The sequence below is a fragment of the Neoarius graeffei genome, chromosome 2, assembly GCF_027579695.1.
Source record: "Neoarius graeffei isolate fNeoGra1 chromosome 2, fNeoGra1.pri, whole genome shotgun sequence".
Classification (NCBI taxonomy): domain Eukaryota; kingdom Metazoa; phylum Chordata; class Actinopteri; order Siluriformes; family Ariidae; genus Neoarius; species Neoarius graeffei.
This window is the reverse complement of record NC_083570.1, coordinates 37640329-37657648: the sequence shown is the minus strand read 5'-3', so window position 1 is coordinate 37657648 and position 17320 is coordinate 37640329. Positions and strand designations below refer to the sequence as shown.

The 17320-nt window shown below is 41.6% G+C and overlaps 1 pseudogene; it reads left to right on the top strand.

Moving 5' to 3' along the window:
• Positions 1–1107: 1107 nt before the first annotated feature.
• LOC132869404 (uncharacterized) lies at positions 1108–13949 on the top strand (annotated as a pseudogene).
• The last annotated feature ends 3371 nt before the right edge of the window (positions 13950–17320 follow it).

The following is a 17320-nucleotide window of genomic DNA, read 5'->3' as shown; positions in this document are numbered from 1 at the left end:
AGTAGGCACATGACTCAATACCCAGAAAGGAATTGGTAGGAACACCAGAGGAGCAAAACTTCAGCTACTGGGAGACAGTGCAATAGTTCAAGACTGCAGAACCAGATATACCAATTTGTGCACCACCTGGATTGACTACAAGAAAGTCTATGACTCGATGCCCCACATATGGATCCTGGAATGCTTGAAACTTTACAACATCAACAGGACTCTCAGAACCTTCATCAAGAACTCAATGAGGCTGTGGAAAACAACCCTAGAGGCCAACTTCAAGCCAATAACACAGGTCGCCTTCAAGTATGGCATATACCAAGGAGATGGCCTGTCTCCGCTGCTGTTCTGCATAGGACTGAACCCCCTCAGTCAGATCATCACCAAGAGCGGCTATGGATACAGACTACAAAATGGAGCAATCATCAGCCACCTTCTCTACATGGATGACATCAAGCTGTATGCCAGGTCTGAGCCAGACATTGACTCACTGATCCACACCACCAGGATCTACAGCAACAACATCAGAATGTCATTCGGACTAGATAAGTGTGCCCAGATGGTAACAAGGAGAGGGAAGGCAGTCAGAACTGAGGGGGTGGTGCAACCAGATGGCATAATAGCAGACATGGAAGGCAGCTACAAGTACCTTGGAACCCCACAGGCAAATGGCAACCATGAAGAGGCGGCAAGGAAAGCAGCAACAGCCAAATACCTACAGAGGGTAAAGCAAGTCCTGAGAAGTCAGCTGAATGGAAGAACAAGGTCTGGGCCATGAACACCTATGCCCTGCCAGTCATCAGATACCCTGCTGGCAAAATAAGCTGGCTGAAGGAGGAGATAGAGGCCACCAATATCAGGACAAGAAAACTCCTGACAATGCAGGGATGGTTTCACCCCAAGTCCAGCATCCTGAGTCTGTATGCTAAGAGAAATGAAGGAGGCTGAGGACTAGTGAGCATCAGAGCCACTATCCAGGATGAAAGAACAAAGATTCATGAGTACATCAAGGAGATGGCCCCTAATGATGAAGGGCTTAGTGAATATCTCAGGTAGCAGAAACCTGAGAAGGAAGTGCAAGATGAACCATCATGGATGGACAAACCAATGTACGGGATGGACCACCGGCAGATAGCAGAAGTGGTTGAAATTGAAAAGTCCTACCAGTGGCTGGATAAAGCTAGACTGGAAGATGGCACAGAGGCACTAATCATAGCTGCACAGGAGCAGGCTCTAAGCACAAGATCGATAGAAGCCAGGGTCTACCACATGAGGCAGGACCCCAGGTGCAGACTGTGCAAAGATGCCTCTGAAACAATCCAGCACATAACAGCAGGGTGTAAGGTGCTAGCAGGAAGAGCATACATGGAACGCCATGGCTAACCAACATGACATGGTAGTGGTGGACAAATGGGAGAACAAGGGTGTGGTGATAGATGTGGCAATACCAAGTGACAATAATATCAGGAAAAAGGAACTTGAGAAGCTTGAGAAGTATCAAGGGCTGAAAGAACAGCTAGAAAAGATGTGGAAGATGAAGACAACAGTGGTCCCCATGGTGATAGAAGCCCTCGGTGCAGTGACCCCCAAACTGGGAGAGTGCCTCCAACAGATCCCAGGAACAACATCCAAGATCTCTGTCCAGAAAAGTGCAGTCCTAGGAATAGCTAAGATACTGCACAGGACCCTCAAAGTCCCAGGCCTCTGTTAGAGGACCCAAGCTTGAGGGGAAAAAAGACCACCCAAAGGAAGGCGCGAGTGGGGAATGAATAAATAAATAAATAAATACATACATTTTATATATATCTCATCTCATTATCTGTAACCACTTTATCCTGTCCTACAGGGTCACAGGCAAGCTGGAGCCTATCCCAGCTGACTACAGGTGAAAGGCAGGGTACACCCTGGACAAGTCACCAGGTCATTGCAGGGCTGACACATAGACAACCATTCACACCTACAGTCAATTTAGAGTCACCAGTTGACCTAACCTGCATGTCTTTGGACTATGGGGGAAACCGGAGCACCCGGAGGAAACCCACGCGGACACGGGGAGAACATGCAAACTCCACACTGAAGGGCCCTCGCTGGCCACGGGGCTCGAACCCGGACCTTCTTGCTGTGAGGCGACAGCACTAACCACTACACCACCGTGCCGCCATTTTATATATATATGACTCAAAGGATGGCAGGACAAGCAGAGCCATATAGTGGCTTAAAGGGTCCAGTGATGTAGTGTGTGATTTGAGTTTTGCCATTAGATGAAGATGAACTGGTCAAATTCTGTCTTTTCTAGGCAAAATGTGTCCAGTTACAGGAAGCTAATAGAATGAACACAGCACATCAAGTAAAATGGGTAAACTTAGGAAAGCAAGTTGGGCTGCTACCATTCTGGATAAAATGGTTAACCACTTGAGTGCAACAGAATAGTGTTTGTTCTATTATCTTGAGATTCTGAGTTCAAATCATGATAAGTGAGTCCAAGAGAGCAAAAATAGCCATTATATTTGGATGGTAGACATGGCATACTTTCTTTTCTCTATCAATCACAGCAACACTGTCCAACTGTAGGCATCTTTGAGCTCTCAGTGTGTTAGGCCTCCATGACTCAGAAGCCTCAGAGGAAGCATGTATTAGCCTTCTCTCTCCTGGGTTGCTGTAGCTGTCATATGATAAGGGAGACCTAACTGGTGGGGATTGCAAGGACTTAATGGCATGTGCAAGAAGACCAACCAAGAGCAGAGGTGTCACTGGACATGGAATAATAGAAGGGACTATCCATAGGGGATTCTCAAGGGATCCTGGGTTGAAAAAAAATATGGAACAGGCCCACAGAGTCCAGAAAACTGTGGCACGCACAATCCCAGGAAATAGTTGCAGCAATCAAGTATCTAGATGAGTGATTTCCCTGGAGGGAAATTGTTAAATCCTCTTGATGATGTACAGAGAAAATTTGTCTGACTGTAACATTTTTGGATATGTTTGGATCACCGAAGTAAAAAGTAACAAATTAAGGCATGGGCATGGTTATAGAGTGCTAATTTGAAGCCAAACTGGTTAGGAATTCTGGGGTTCTAGGTGTGGAAATGAGACAACTGATTGTGGACATCATGCCTAGTTTTTTTTTTTTGAGTGGAAAGGAAGGAAATACAGTTAATAGAAGTTTGCCTTATTGGCTCTGAGCTGCTGATTGACAGTTGGAAGGTTGACACTTCAAATCCTGATACTCCCAAGCTACCACTTTTTGACCCTTGAGTAAGGCCCTTAACCCTCAATTGTGTCTGCCAAATTAATAACTTTATGTAAATACCAGTTAGTGTCTGCTACTAATGGATCTTGTCAGGCTTTCTATTATTTTTTTAAGAACTGACTTTCTTAATTGCAGTTATACAGTTGTACGCAAACTTCTGGACACTTCAGCCAAATGAGCTTTTTTTTTTTTAAATTTTGAAGTGAAAAGAAGTCAACACAACTGAGCAAACTATTTTATTTTAAAAAAGGACATAAATCTGCAAATGCTATTTCACAGTTCCTTTATATTTGACAAACTTAAAAAAAAATTAAATAAAATGGTAATCATGGCATGTGCAAAAGTTTGGACACCCTTCCATTTGTTAAATCTCCGAACTTAATTAACTCGTTAGGAATTAATTGACTCATTAGGATTCATTAGGCATGTCAAGAATTATCATTAGGAATAACAACTCCTGACTCTTTGTGCTAACACTCAACAACCATGGGCTCCTCTAAGTAGCTGATGGAGGATCTAATAATGAAGCCAGCTGACACCTACAAAGCAGGGAAAGGCTATGAAAATATATTAAATTTCTCCAGCTCACAATTTCCACTGTCTGAAATGTCAAGATAGAGAACTTTATGGATGTTGGGCAGAAATGCCAAACACAACCTACATATGACACCAAGGATCTGTAGGAAGGTTTAGCTAACACAAGAGTGCTGGTGAAACGGTTCCAGTCAGCAGCATTGCTTGCACAAATATGACCTGCATGGAAGAGTCATCAGAAGGAAATCTTTCCTGCAATCCTCATCACAAAAGTCAATGTCTGAACAATACCTGAATGAGCCAGAGGCATTTTGGAAACAAGTGCTGTGGACTGATGAAATAGAAATGAAACTCTTTGGTCACAATCATCCAATGCATGTTTGGAGAATGCATTTGATGAAAAGACTACCTTTTGAATTATTAAGCATGGGGTGGAGCTATTATGCTTTGGCACCATCATTCTCTCTGACATGCTTCCAAGTTTCATTTTTCTTCATAATGTCTCTAAATGCACTGAATGAAAGGCCCTAAATGACAGGATAAGGTGAAATCGTGCATGGATAGAAATTTTTTTTCCTTCAATTTTCTGCATGTAAAAAGGAAATGCAGCTAACAGCTAAAACTGTGTGCATTCACAATGTTTAAAACCGGAAAGACCTTACATACATCAGACCACATGGGCCATGGGATTGATTTGGATTTGTCATCTTGCTTCATTGTATCCAATTTATTCAGAATTGAGAAAATCTCTATTCACTTGTCACGCTGTTAAATTTTCACTTGTGGTTGATGAAGAAATTACAGCTCATGCATATGTGTGTGTATATATATATATATATATATATATATATATATATATATATATATATATATATATATATATATATATAATGGACAATTGTATGTTGTTTTGTCACTTGCCAGAGTGAACATAGGGTTAGGGAAGATTATGTAAAATAAAGAGCTGGTTGTGAAGTCAGATTGCAGATGCTTCCAGTTTGTCTTTCATGAAGGATGATTTTATTGCAGTTATTTCAGTTATTTCATTTTGCTGCACAAACACATGGTTTTCATCCTCATCCTTATTGTTACATTACAGAAATGAAGCGTTTATAATGCGCTAAATATACTGTTGAAGGAAAGCAAGAAAGTTTGTTATGTGCTGCATATTTGGTTGCTGATTGATACACTCTCTGTATCTACAGTTGGGATCTGGTGCACGTTTAAAGAAAGAATTACTTGTGTAACCGGCTTAATTTGCACTGTCAAATGAATGGTGAATAGAGCAGCTATGACTGTGTGATGTTGTCCTTTCTGACTGTGGGAAGATCACACCCCACTCATTAAGTGAGGAAGCTTCATTTTTTTTTTTTGGATTAGTCTGGGTGACGGACAGACGGTGTGTGTGTGTGTGTGTGTACGGTATGTATGTGTAGGAAATAAGAGGGGGTAGGTGTTAATGAAGGATTCCATTGTTTTCCAAAAGATCAGTCTGAGTTGTTGTTATGCCCCTTTTCCATGACTTGCATGCTATCTGTTCGATAAGTGGAATATAATAATATTCAAGTGTTATGCTTATTTTTGAATAATAGTCATTAACCAGCCTGTGACCTCCCTCTTTTTAATTGGTTGATCACTGGTCTTGAAAAGGGGAGTAGCAGAATAGGTGGACTGTATAAACAGAAGGGCAGAACAACTGTCTGAGCCAATAAGTGTCACTTTCCCTACAGTAGCAACTTTTATTTTCTATTCTTCGCACAGGGGAAAATCATAATTATACAGTTGCCAGACAGAGCACAACTTTTTTCCCCTTTGTACCCGAATTCCTTCAAAAGGCTCAAACACAAATGGTACACAGAAGCCTGGCCCTTGCCCCTCACTCCTCAGACGCCGAGCTATCATTCATAAACTTTCCGCATCGCTCTGATAAAGGAGAGGAAAAGAGAGGAGAGGAGAAGGAGGGGAGGATTGTGGGGAGGACCACTAACGCTTATTTAAAAAGATTTCCTTTATTGGACCATGTGCAGGCAGTTCACTCACAAAGACCTTAAATGGGATATTTTCTGTTCCCTATAGTTGCTTTCCCTTTTAAGTGCCGAAGTGAAAAAAAAGTAAGTTTACAACTCCTAGCACAATGGAGCTCTTCACTCTCAGGTTGCTGAGACCCAGGCTGACCTGGGAAAGTTAATTAGGAGGCCAACAATGACCGAGCCCGAGCAAAATACCTCGCCTCTGCTCCAGCCAAAGATGTCATCCATTAATTAGGCAAATCTTTAAGGTGGGCTTATTGAATTTACAGAAAGGGAGCGGTTTGGGCGGGCTGCGTTTTTTTGATCAGGCCCTCGCCCAAGACAATGCCTTCTCCTGGTTAAGGAAAAGGGGAGGGAATTGTCAGAGAAGAGGAGGATGAGAAAGGGAAGAAGGAGGGGAAGAAAAGAGAAGGAGAGAAAAAAAACGTATGGGTTGCAGAGCAGCAAGTCTCAATTGGAGTGACGACGGGGAGATTCGCAGGGGGTTCAGAGGGGCATGCTTCGGCGATGATGTCATGCAAAGGCAACCTGGGGCCTTGGGAAGAGAGGAGGGAAAGAGGGAGCCATGGAGGCCACTTGAAGTTAACATTACTGCATCTAGGCTGAAGCCTTTTCAATAAAGTACCCTGGCCTCATAGACACCCATACACACACTCACATTTATACACACACACACTCTTAGCTTTTGTTCTTTTATGCTTGGCATCATGAATATATTTTGAAAAGTCATATCATATTGATGTGCTTGACTTCATCATCATCATCATCATGTTCTTAATTAGGTCTAAGCTTTCTCTCAGGCTGCTTCTTTTGAAAAGTATGTTAAGGGGTGTTAAGTGTTAACTTATACAGTACTGTGCAAAAGTCTTAGTCCCCCTATTTTTTTCATACAAACTTTGTGAGAGATTTCTATTTTATGACTTCTACATTATCAAGTCAGTACAAAAACATTTTAGAGTCCAAACATTCGTTTTCCAGCACAAAATTAAATGTTTGTATCTGAGCAGTGTATTCCATAAGAGAGCACTTTTCAGATTAAAAAAGAAAACACAATGAAGGCTGCTGGGTTTTGGTGCAAAATGAAGAAGCGAGTGTGACAGTCAAAGTGTCCAGTAGAACTGTGGCTGGTTCTGCAAGATGCTCAGTAAAACCTACAGCTCATTTCCGCATAAAACTGCACTCACTGTACCTGAGACTACTATTTTTTTTTAAAGCAAAGCGTCATCTCACACCAAATATTGACTTTGTTTTATTTTTTATGGTTTACTGCTGTTTATACTATTTATTTAATGTTGAAACATCTCATTTAATTATTTTAAAGTCATTTTTGGTCTACAGCATTTTTTTTTTACATGTGCCTAAGACTTTTGCATAGTACTGTGAAAAATATATATATATATATTTGGATATTTTTGTACATATTTACTGCACAAACTTTGGACTTTCATATCTAAATCTGGAACACAAAATCATACTTGAGCTCAAGCTCGAATAAAGTGGCCAGTCTTATTCACAAAAAGGAAAGATGTTCTCCCTCATGAGCCTGAAAGCATAAAGCATGCTTACAGACTGCATTAGAGTGGCAATGCATCACAGTTAGCCTTGGAAACTATGACACATACTGTAGTCCATAGTCATATGAGTTGAGTTTTGTCATTAAAAAGAAAGGAGAAAAGAAAAGAAACTGGTCTAATTTTACATATGCAGTTTACTTGGGATCATTAAAGGCCAATTAGTTCTGATACCTTTTTAAAAAATACTGATTCATAGACACGCAGTGAGATGTAGAATGCTTGGGGATGGGTGATGGACAGGAGGCTTTGACATGACTAGACCCGAAAGGCGCGCACACACACCTCTGCACTTTATCTCCTCATAGGCCCCCTTACCTCCCCCGGTCCCTTAATCGGAGGGGTGGGACGTGTGTGTGTTTTCTTTCTTTCTGCTTTAATTGGCGCAAAAAGCGGGAGTGCGCGGCGGCAGACTTAATGTGAGTGCGCGGCAGGAGAAAAAACCCACCCCCTTCCTTTTTTTAAGAGTTAAAAAGTAAAATAAGGGCTACAAACAATAATGGACTGTTTTATACGATCAGAGAATTTGCAGTTTCTCATTTTTTTTAATCAGAAAAAAGAAAACTCACCCCATTATTATTATTATTATTATTATTATTATTATTATTATTATTATTAACTCATTAAGGTACAGACAGCACTGTGCAAAAGTCTTCTGTCGTCGATGTTTATTGTTTTAAAAAATAGATTTATTATATATATATATATATTTTTCCAACAAACCATTTACTATAACAGAAAAAAAACCTGTATGTCAGTGAGCAACATATTACAACAACAACAGTAAATAAATAAATAATGGATGCAAAAGGTCTACAGAATAATTTCTGCAGATTCTCCAAAATGCTTAAAACTGACCAACTAAATTCTTTATACAACTGCACAAAGTGTACCTGAGATGTTTTTTTTTTCTTTCTTTTTTTCCCCTCACACCAAACTCTGACTTTGGTTTTCCTGATTTCTCAAGGCATGCTTGCTCTCCAGCTTTTCTTTGCATGTGACTTTTGCACAGTAGCTACTGTGTAAAGTTAAAGGTTATTATTCTATCCACATTCACTGGATATGAGCAATCGTGTGCTCTCATCAACTAGGCTATCGGCTCATATACCATGAGTAGAGAAAAACAAAATGGCGGAGCGTGTTGCTGAACCAACCGAGGACGAAATAAAAGCTCTACTTGAAAACAACCCCCCCCCCCAAAAAAAAAAAAAAATACAGAAAAAGCAACAAAATATGGAATAAAAGTATTTGATGGTAAGAACGTATCTTTTTTTTATTTTTCAAGAATTATTATTCTAGCATTGTTCACAAATTGCTGTTATTTCGCTGGTTTGTTTACATTCGAAGCAGAAATGATTTTGTTGGACATTTTGTATAAAGTTTTTATTTCTCGAACTTGCAAAAAAATAAAAATGCTCTGTTTCTCAAAATCCAGTGAATGTGGATAGAACAAAACAGTTATTCTACTCAATCTCTTGGTACATGGCTTATAGCCAACTCGGTACTACACGCCTCATTGGCTATCAGGTCATGTACGACTTGATTTTGTGGAATAACTGTTAAATATATTCTATTGTATTCATCTGTGCATTGGATTTCCAATTTATTTGTATTTGCTATTCCTTTATATGGTATGATTTAGCCCAATGACTATAATGAACAAAAGTGATACAACCCCGATTCCAAAAAAGTTGGGACAAAGTACAAATTGTAAATAAAAACGGAATGCAATGATGTGGAAGTTTCAAAATTCCATATTTTATTCAGAATAGAACATAGATGACATATCAAATGTTTAAACTGAGAAAATGTATCATTTAAAGAGAAAAATTAGGTGATTTTAAATTTCATGACAACACATCTCAAAAAACTTTTTCTTTCGATTACGTTCATTATGTCTTATATTAAATATAGCTTATATACAGCAGCTGATAAAAGATGCGTCACCAATTAACATCCGGTGACACTCTGAGGAAGACGGAAGTTGTACGTCGAAACATGTCAGGTAAACAAACCCAAAAATTAGATGTCTGATAAAAAAGAAAAAAAAAAAAACTAACTACATCTCAAAAAAGTTGGGACAAGGCCGTGTTTACCACTGTGAGACATCCCCTTTTCTCTTTACAACAGTCTGTAAACGTCTGGGGACTGAGGAGACAAGTTGCTCAAGTTTAGGGAGAGGAATGTTAACCCATTCTTGTCTAATGTAGGATTCTAGTTGCTCAATTGTCTCAGGTCTTTTTTGTCGTATCTTCCATTTTATGATGCGCCAAATGTTTTCTATGGGTGAAAGATCTGGACTGCAGGCTGGCCAGTTCAGTACCCGGACCCTTCTTCTACACAGCCATGATGCTGTAATTGATGCAGTATGTGGTTTGGCATTGTCATGTTGGAAAATGCAAGGTCTTCCCTGAAAGAGACGTCGTCTGGATGGGAGCACATGTTGCTCTAGAACCTGGATATACCTTTCGGCATTGATGGTGTCTTTCCAGATGTGTAAGCTGCCCATGCCACACGCACTAATGCAACCCCATACCATCAGAGATGCAGGCTTCTGAACTGAGCGCTGATAACAATTTGGGTCATCCTTCTCCTCTTTAGTCCGAATGACACGGCGTCCCTGATTTCCATAAAGAACTTCAAATTTTGATTTGTCTGACCACAGAACAGTTTTCCACTTTGCCACAGTCCATTTTAAATGAGCCTTGGCCCAGAGAAGACGTCTGCGCTTCTGGATCGTGTTTAGATACGGCTTCTTCTTTGAAGTATAGAGTTTTAGCTGGCAACGGCGGATGGCACGGTGGATTGTGTTCACAGATAATGTTCTCTGGAAATATTCCTGAGCCCATTTTGTGATTTCCAATACAGAAGCATGCCTGTATGTGATGCAGTGCCGTCTAAGGGCCCGAAGATCACGGGCACCCAGTATGGTTTTCCAGCCTTGACCCTTACGCACAGAGATTCTTCCAGATTCTCTGAATCTTTTGATGATATTATGCACTGTAGATGATGATATGTTCAAACTCTTTGCAATTTTACACTGTCGAACTCCTTTCTGATATTGCTCCACTATTTGTCGGCGCAGAATTAGGGGGATTGGTGATCCTCTTCCCATCTTTACTTCTGAGAGCCGCTGCCACTCCAAGATACTCTTTTTATACCCAGTCATGTTAATGACCTATTGCCAATTGACCTAATGAGTTGCAATTTGGTCCTCCAGCTGTTCCTTTTTTGTACCTTTAACTTTTCCAGTCTCTTATTGCCCGTCCCAACTTTTTTGAGATGTGTTGCTGTCATGAAATTTCAAATGAGCCAATATTTGGCATGAAATTTCAAAATGTCTCACTTTCGACATTTGATATGTTGTCTATGTTCTATTGTGAATACAATATCAGTTTTTGAGATTTGTAAATTATTGCATTCCATTTTTATTTACAATTTGTACTTTGTCCCAACTTTTTTGGAATCGGGGACGGGGTTGTACAAATGCCATGTTTGATTCCTTACACTATAGTGTAGACTACAGAAAGCCATTGTTTTATGCCCAGCAGTCGTGTGCTATGTATAGGCTACTGAACTCACAATGAGTTCGGTTGCAAAATTCATTTCATGTCTAATTCTCTGCTGCTGTAGAGAGTCAGGCTTGTGAGTTGTTATGAAACATGGTGTCTGTCCCATTTTTCAGCTCAGTCACTGCATTTGAAGTCAATTTGGCCTTTGTGCTCTCACCAACTGCGCTTTGGTAATCATCCAGTTTACTTTTGGAGATTTGCTGGAGCTCAGAGATGAGAGTTGAGCACAATACAGTCAATAGAGATTAACTTCTTCACCATGCTTTGTTTCAATCATATTGCTCACTTTGAGCCAAGAGTTCTAGTCATGGAAGATTTTGGACACCAGAAGAACAATAAGACCTACTATATTAACTCACCCGCTAATGAGAGTGCCACATGTGTCTTTAGCCTTTTTTTTTTTTTAATTATTGGAACTTATTCGGACATTCATAACAAAATTTTTCTTACTAAGCCCTTGTAGGGGAAATGTAGCAATTCATATAATCATGACATTATATAATGGGGTGTGACCAACATCAAACAGATCGATCATACAGTGATTTTTTTTCCCTTCATATGATTATAAGATTGCCATGGTTAATATGATTTCTGAATCACTGCTAAACTATGGAACTGCCAGTCTGCCACACGGAAGGCTGACTTCATCTCTGCCAATGCCTCCCTTCTGTCCCTCCACATCCTTGGACTGACAGAGACCTGGGTTTCACCTGACAACACCACAACACCTGCAGCCCTCTCCACCTACTTCTCTTTCTCTCACACCCCTCGCCTGTCTGGTCGTCATGGTGGTGGCACTGGTTTGTTGATTTCTCAATCTTGGAAGTTCTCACCTCTTCCACTCTCCCCCCTCTCCATCTTCCTCTTTCATTCTGTTTCCATCTCTTCTCCTGTCAGCCTTTTTGTCATTGTTGTTTATTGCCCTCTTGGCCCTGTGGGATGTTTCTTTGATGAACTGGACATCCTACTCAGCTCCTTCCCAGAAGATGGCACCCCGCGGATACTTCTGGGAGACCTCAATCTCCACCTAGAAGCCTCCCACTCTGCTACTTTCCTTCTCCTACTCCACTCCTTTGATCTCTCCCTGCTGAACTCTCCTCCAACCCATAAAGCTGGCCACCTTCTAGACCTGGTCTTCCTCTGAAAATGCTCTGCCTCAGATCCCACACTTACCCCTCTCCATCTGTCTGACCACCACTTCATTTCATTCTCCCTCCCTCTTCCTCCCCACCCATCACCCCCCCTCCTACTCCCACTGTTACAGTCCATCAAAACCTCCACTCCCTCTCTCCCGCCTCTCTTGCCTCCTTGGTCACTGCCTCCCTCCCCCCACTTGACTCCTTTGCCAGTCTCCCCACTGAATCTGCTGCATGCTCCCTGCTCTCCTCTCTCTCCTCATCACTAAACAAATTATCTCCTCTTATCTCCAGGCCAGCAAGATCTTCCCCTCCTAGTCCCTCCCTGTCTTTCCCCCCTTGCTCTCTGTTTTTCCCCTCTTTCCACTTCTGATGTCTCCCAGCTCCTGCTCTCTCACCATCCGAACACCTGTATCCTTGACCCTATCCCCCCATCTCTCCTCCATACCATCACTCCTGACATCCTCCCATTTATCACCTCCCTCATCAACTCCTCCTTGTCCTCTGGATACTTTCCCTCCAGCTTCAAATGGGCCCACATCACCCCTCTGCTCAAAAAACCCAACTTAGACCCCTCTGTCATCCAGAACTACTGCCCCATTTCTCTTTTACCCTTCCTGTCAAAGACGTTTGAACATGCCGTTGCTAACCAACTCTCCTCTTTTGTCTCACAGAACAACCTCCTGGATCTTCACCAGTTTGGCTTCTGAGCCGGACACTCAACTGAGACTGTGCTTCTCTCATGTGCTGCCTCCCTTTCCTCGGTTCTGATCCTCCTTGATCTCTCTGCTGCATTTGACACTGTTGATCACTCCATCCTCTTGTCATCTTTATCAGCTCCAGGGATCTGTGGGACAGCCCTAGACTGGTTCAAGTCCTATCTCTCTGGTGGCTTCTTCCAGGTTACCTGGTCTGGTACTGTATCAGCACCATGCCCACTTACCACCAGTGTCCCTCAAGGTTCAGTCCTTGGTCCACTTCTCTTCTCCCTCTACACCCAGTCTATTGGCCCAATTATCTCTGCTCATAGTCTATCCTACCACTGCTATACTGATGACACCCAACTGTTTCTCTCTTTTCCTCCTTCTGACACACAGATCTCCACTCGCATCTCTGCTTGCCTGTGTGACATTCAGAGCTGGATGGACAACCATCACCTGAAGCTCAACCAAGGCAAGACAGAGGTAATCTACATTCCTGCTCCATCCTCTCCACCCCTGAATATTGTCATCTCCATCAGGGACATCTCTAGGTCTCCTTCACCCAATGCGAAGAACCTGGGTGCCGTGTTTGATGACAAACTCTCCTCCTCAGCGAACATTGCTGCAGTTATCCGGATGTGTAGATTACTCCTCTACAACATATGAAGGATCCGCCCTTTTCTTACCATGTACAACACTCAGCTCCTGGTCCAAGCACTGATCCTCTCCTGCTTGGACTAATGCAACTCTCTCCTTGCTGGCCTTCCAGCTTCTGCCATCAGACCCCTGCTGCTCATCCAGAATATGCAGCTTGCCTTGTCTACAACCTCCCTTGTCCTTCCCATGTCACCCCTCTGCTTGCCAACCTGCACTGGCTACCTATTGCAGCTCACCTCAAATTTAAGACATTGGTACTAGCTTACCATGCTCTCAAGGGGTTAGGGCCAGCATACCTCCAGAGCCTATTCTGTCCCTACACACCAGCCAGATCCCTACGCTCCACTACTACTGGTCACCTGGCCCCTCCTCCTCTCCACTCCTGCCCAGCCCACTCAAGACTACTGTCTGTGCTGGTTCCCCATTGACCTTCCCATTGAGGTCAGAACCACCCTGACCACCTTCAAGTGCAGACTGAAGACTCGCCTCTTCAGACTGCACCTCTCCCCTTCTTCCCTGCCTACTGTGTAACTGTGTTTCAGTCTTGACCAACCCAGGCTGTGTACGGTCTAGCCTGGGGTTAGCTGTTTTGAGTTCTTTAGTTATACTTTATATTGTTGGTTTGAGCATTGGTATTTCAACAGCATATTACACTAGGTATTGCTGCCATTGGTTCAGTTGGCATTAGAACTTTCTTGTCTAGAAGTTCAGCACTTTGTGTTCCTGACTCTTGCACTCGTTGTATGTCACTCTGGATAAAAGCGTATGCTAAATGCCATGTAATATAATATATTGTACATATTTATGATGCATACACAATACTGTGCAAAAGTCTTAGGCACATGTAAAGAAATGCTGTAGATCAAAAATGGCTGAAAAATAATGAAATGAAATGTTTCAACACAAAAAAAAATCATCAACAGCAGTAAGCCATAATAAATGAAACAAAATCAATATCTGGTGTGAGACAATCCTTTCCTTAAAAAAATAGTAGTCTCAGGTACAATGAGTGCAATTTTATAAGGAAATGAGCTGTAGGTTTTACTGAGAATCTTGCAGAACCAGTCACGGTTCTTCTGGACACTTTGACTGTCACACTTGCTTCTTAATTTTGCAGCAAAACCCGGTAGCCTTCATTCTGTTTTCTTTTTTAATCTGAGAAGTGCTCTCTTATGTAATATGCTGCTCAGATACAAACATTTTTTTCTGTAACATTTAATTTTGTGCTGGAAAACAAACGTTTGGAACTCTAAAATGTTTTTGTACTGACTCGATAATGGAGAAGTCATAAAATAGAAATCTATAACAAAGTTTGTATGAAAATAATAGGGTGCCTAAGACTTTTATGCAGTACTGTACACACCACAATAACAATTTAAGATGGGAACAATGATTTCCATAATAAAAGGAGTAGATCCTAATGGGCACCAGTGAGCATCCTGATATTCCTGCCCCTAATGAGCAAGTTAGGAGCAACCAATTCTCTTTGATGACTTTTAAAAAATGTCTGTTCACTAAAAAGCAAAAGTTTCTGTTCTCTAAGCTCCCCTTCTACAGTGCTGACAGAGTTGACAGTTTCCTCCTTTTCTAACGAGATGCACATTTTAATCATAATCTATTTTAAGAGCTGGCTAAATGATATCATCAAACTCGACCATCCTGATTTGATCATTTAAGCTGTTTTTTTCCCTTTTAGAACACCAACAACATGATAACCCCCCACCACCAAACCACCATTTGAGAGTCACACTCACATAATATAAGCAATAATAATAATAATAATAATCCCCCCCCCAAAAAAAAAGAGGAAAAAAGAAAGAAAAAAGGGGAGGGGTGAACAGGTGAACAGTAATCAAAACAAAATAAAACAAAAAAGGAACATTTAGAGGAGGAATTCAAAATGTTTGATAAAAGGAGAAAAAAATTTAAAAAATCAATAATAATAATTTGTAAATGTTGTGCCTGTAGTTTGACCACCTATCTCCAAACCAAAGACAATAATTGGCTTCTTTCAGTGTCCTGACTGAATAAAAAATGTTATGTCAGATCTTAATTAGGTCCATCTGGCTTATGGACTTAGGGAATGGAATTGACTAAGGAAAGAATGGGGTTCAAGTTTTATAGAAATTGTCAGAGCACCCCCTGATACTGTACTTAATTTTTTCTAAGTGGAGGAATGACATTAAACCTTTTAGCCAAGAATTAGGGGAGAGAGGATTCTTGTCGGGCGGCACGGTGGTGTAGTGGTTAGCGCTGTCGCCTCACAGCAAGAAGGTCCTGGGTTCGAGCCCCGGGGCCGGCGAGGGCCTTTCTGTGTGGAGTTTGCATGTTCTCCCCGTGTCCGCGTGGGTTTCCTCCGGGTGCTCCGGTTTCCCCCACAGTCCAAAGACATGCAGGTTAGGTTAACTGGTGACTCTAAATTGACCGTAGGTGTGAGTGTGAATGGTTGTCTGTGTCTATGTGTCAGCCCTGTGATGACCTGGCGACTTGTCCAGGGTGTACCCCGCCTTTCGCCCGTAGTCAGCTGGGATAGGCTCCAGCTTGCCTGCGACCCTGTAGAAGGATAAAGCGGCTACAGATTGAGAGATGAGGATTCTTGTCCTTCCAATGGAGTAAAATATGTCTGCGAGCTACGAGAGATGAGAAAGCGATAGAGTTACTTTCCCTGTTGGTGAAATGTGTGAATTCTTCAGGCACACCAAAAATAGAGGTTAAAGGGCTATAAAGCACAGGTTTGTTAAGAGCTTTTGAGAAAGTATCATAGAAGGAGGACCAGAATGAATTCAGTCTCGGACAGGAGAAAAACATGTGTATGGCTGGCTGGTGACAGCATCTGTCGCATGTATCACTTGTATTGAATTTTTTTTTTATTTATTTACCTTTGGAGAAATGTATCCTGTGTAGGACTTTAAACTGAATCAATGTCAGACTGGCACAAGATGAAATGGAGTTAACCCTGTCAAGGGCCCTCTGCCATCAGTCATCTAACAAGGTGGCACCTAGCTCCCTTTCCCAGGTATTCCTCGTTGCCAGTGGGGGTGATATTGATGACATGATTAATTTTGCCACAACTGAAATGAATCCATGGACCGCAGGAAGGGACAGAATTGCATCAAAAAGAGTGCGAGGTGGTTTGTGAGGGGAAGTTGGGGAAATTACAGCAAACAAAATCTCTGGTTTGAAAATATCTAAATAAACGAGTTTGTGGAAGGGCAAATTTAGTTTTGAGATTATCAAAGGGGATAAAAATGTTGAAATTCACCAGCCCTTTCTCTTTCCACAGAGCGTAGGTTGAGTCAAGTGTGGAGAGTAGAAATAAATGATTAACACAGATGGGCATTAGTGGAGAAGGAGAAGTGATTTTAAAGTGCCGTTTAAATTGTTTCAAGATTTTTATAGAAGACAGGACAATTGGGTTGGAGGTGACTTTAATAGGAAGTGCATTTAGAGGGGCACATATTAAAGCTGATAGAGAGATGGAGTTGCAGAAGCAGGCTTCCATCTGACACCAGTCCGTATTGGGGGAATTGTACGGTACCAGGTATAAACTTTTTGAATATTGGCTGCCCAATCAGGCAGAGCAAGGCCACCCCCATCCTTGGTTCTTTGTAAAATTGAGTATTTTGCCCTTGGAGTCTTTCCTGCCCAAATGAACTGTGAAATAATCATATCCAATTCTTTAAAAAAAAAATGCTTTGGGCAGGTATATAGGTAAACACCAAAAAAAAAAAAAAAATTAGGTAGGACATTCGTTTTGATAGAACTGATTCTACCTAAAAGCAAAATTGGGAGGACATTCCAGTGTACTAGATCTGACTTAACCTTTTTAACCAGTCCCAAAATGTTATGTTTATACAGTAAAGGGAGGCTATTCAAGA